Source organism: Asparagus officinalis, chromosome 5, assembly GCF_001876935.1.
Source record: "Asparagus officinalis chromosome 5, Aspof.V1, whole genome shotgun sequence".
In the NCBI taxonomy this organism is placed as follows: domain Eukaryota; kingdom Viridiplantae; phylum Streptophyta; class Magnoliopsida; order Asparagales; family Asparagaceae; genus Asparagus; species Asparagus officinalis.
In genome coordinates, this window is record NC_033798.1 from 23,966,430 (window position 1) to 23,969,540 (window position 3,111).

Below are 3,111 nucleotides of genomic sequence, written 5' to 3' on the forward strand. Positions count from 1 at the left end.
GATCATTTTATTCCTTTTGCATATTAGATTAGGGTACTTGGGAGAATGTGGCAGGTGCAAGATAATAGAGATGCATGTGTTATCCTTTGGTGTCACCATGAAAACTATTAAGATATTCATCGGCTCACCAAACTTACATGTCGGCCCCTTAACATGATTCTTCAAATTCAGTTTTGGCTCCCTTTAATCATGTAGCAGTGTGTTTAATGCAATAGTTGTACATATCCAATGACATGTTTAATTGACGAATGGAGCGATTAACCCTAAGCAATTGACACAAAGGAAGAATTCAATTGTTGATGTGTTAAAAAATTATCCACCTTTTGATAGGAGAATGCACAACTATACTTAACACGTACATAAAGTACATTTAACCTGATCAATTTGATCTCATATTTCACCAATTTGACTGTGAAAGGCTTCTAAAAAAAGCTGTGTGCATATGGGCTTGGTTGTGTTACTGATGGTCATAATTACAAATTCCTACTCGGTGAGCAACGACATTAATCTTATTAACTGCACCCATCAACTGCAGGTAGTGGTATTGGCTCCAGGTTTACGTTTGATTTGAAGTTCCATTTTGACTGATGAGATGCGGAGGAATTGCTTCAAGATTCCAACTATCAATCATACAATGAAACTCAAATTTCCTATATGACTGGTATATCATTATCAACTTCTAGTCCTTTGACTTATTACAATTCTTGTTATTTCTAAAATCAGAGGTATATGATAAAGAGCAGAGTTGCTGAAGTTGATAATGATACGAGGCAATGTTCAATTTAATTTGCATCCAGGCTTTAGCTAGAAAACTTAGGAAACTGAACTGGATTTGAGTTACTTAGGTTTACAATTGTAGAGGTAAATAATATTTTCATTGAGTCTCAGAAAAACCAAGAAAAAACTGAGTGTTTGGTGTATTCTTACTTGTACAAAAAGTGGTGATGATGAATTGTACAGTTTTCCCTCCCAGTTTTTGAACTATAACGTTGGACAGAGGTTCACGAGTTTACAACTGTAATAGTTCCTTGAGACAGTCAGATACAAAGAAGCAGATCCCACAAATTATGTAACTGATCTTAAGCATTTTAGACGTAGATTTTTGAAAGCAGAACCTCATAGATATATAACATATTATACATCCACAATACACTTGTTAGATTGGTATTGAAGAGAACTTGTCATTTGATGATCAGATTTACAGGGTATATATTATTGGAAATTGTGGTTAAATTTGGAATGAAACAGAGAAATTTTGATGTGCTGTAATTTTAAACTTTTTCAGTTCACTGCTGTGCGTTTATGAAACATTGTGCTTAAAGCAATATTTGGCCTACTCCGGTTAGGGGTGGCAAACGGGTCGACCCGACCCGACCCGACTCATATAAAATTTGACCTGACCCGTATAAGTGTGATCCGACCCGACCCATTTAATAAATGGGTCAATGCGATCCAACTCGTTCATTAAACGGGTTACCCGACCCGACCTATATAACCCAAATGGTAGAGAATACTAAACATTTAGTGTGGTTGTAGTAGAAACTTGCATATTCTATTGTACCCTTTTAAGTGACTTATGCACACAGAAACCAGGTTACTATTTCTAATAAGTTCATAAATGTTCACTGCAAATTTCTGACCTATGCACATTTGGAGATAAACAAAATAATAAACAAACCATCATCAAAAAATGAAACAGAAACAAAACTAGGCATAGATATTGTACTCTTTTAAGTGAAACTCTTTCAAAATATTGAATGGCTACAATGTCATTCTACATACATACACATCAAAAAAAATTTGGAGCAAGATTACTCCCATTAGAATGTTATACAGGTTCACAAACAGATTCATTTCAAGCTCTCTGCAACAAATCCAATTTCACAAACAGGTTCATTTCAAGCTCTCTGCACATTCTATTGCTTTCTCCTTGACGTCTTTAATTCTTTCTTCATCACGCTATGACTTTTTGTAGCCAAGATACTTCGTGAATAAGAACTGCAAATTATTCAAAAATAATTTGATAAAGAGGGAAACAGCACAAGAAAGTAAAATTGAATGCTAAGAATATTAGAACTTGGTGTAATTTCAGTATTCCTAGAACATGCTACCAAAAAGGTAAACTATTGATTACATACCTTAAATTAGAGATGATCGACCAGAATAATACCTCAATGAAATAGCGAGGACCTACACGTTACAAAAGTTTTAGCGGTATGTGAAGCTGAAGGAACTTTAACAAGTCGTTGTAGTATAGTGGTGAGTATTCCCGCCTGTCACGCAGGTGACCCGGGTTCGATCCCCGGCAACGGTGTTCATATTAAAATTTTAATTATTAAGTTGAACTACTTATACTTTTAACTATAAAAGGATAGGGCGGTTAGATAGGCGCATTTTAGCGGGCGAATTTTTTCCCGCTACTGTGCGCCTCCGCCTGGATTTTGAATGAAGAAGAAGAAGAAGAATGGAAGCAAGGGAATCATCGACGCTACTTTAAGAGACTCGATCTTCGTCTATCCCTCCTCTGCTGAGAGATTTGAGGGATCAATGGAAACCAGTGGATCTCAGGAAAGCAATGGAACAGTGAAGGAGCTTCGAGCAACATCTAGGGCGGCGGTAATGGAGATGGCCAGTACTGGCCCAAAGGGAGCTAAGAAGAAGATTCTACTGGAGGAGGTAATGGGCGGTAATGGAGATGGCCAGTACTGGCCCAAAGGGAGCTAAGAAGAAGATTCTACTGGAGGAGGTAATGGCTAAAACTAAGTCAATCTCAGAGCCTACCAAAGGGAGCTAAGAAGAAGATTCTACTGGAGGAGGTAATGGCTAAAACTAAGTCAATCTCAGAGCCTAACCTGCTCAGATCTGGTCCAGTTCTTAATAGTCATCTTGGTAAGTCCCCTACCTCTAACTCTTGGGCTGATGTAATGGATGCTGAGTTTTCAGAAGCTTTTGATGAATCAACGGAGATGATGGATAAGGATCTTGAGATTATAACCCCTAATGATGGGGAGAATGTAAGGGCTGAGATTCTTAAAACTCCTATCCCCCTTATTATTCAATCCACGAGTATGAATGTGGATAATCTCAATCTGGAAGGGGAGGATAAGGGTA

The 3,111-nt window shown here is 37.5% G+C and overlaps 1 non-coding gene across 1 annotated transcript; it reads left to right on the forward strand.

Moving 5' to 3' along the window:
* Nucleotides 2,243–2,314, forward strand: TRNAD-GUC. Its single transcript has one exon. It is a non-coding gene; the product is annotated as a tRNA-Asp (tRNA).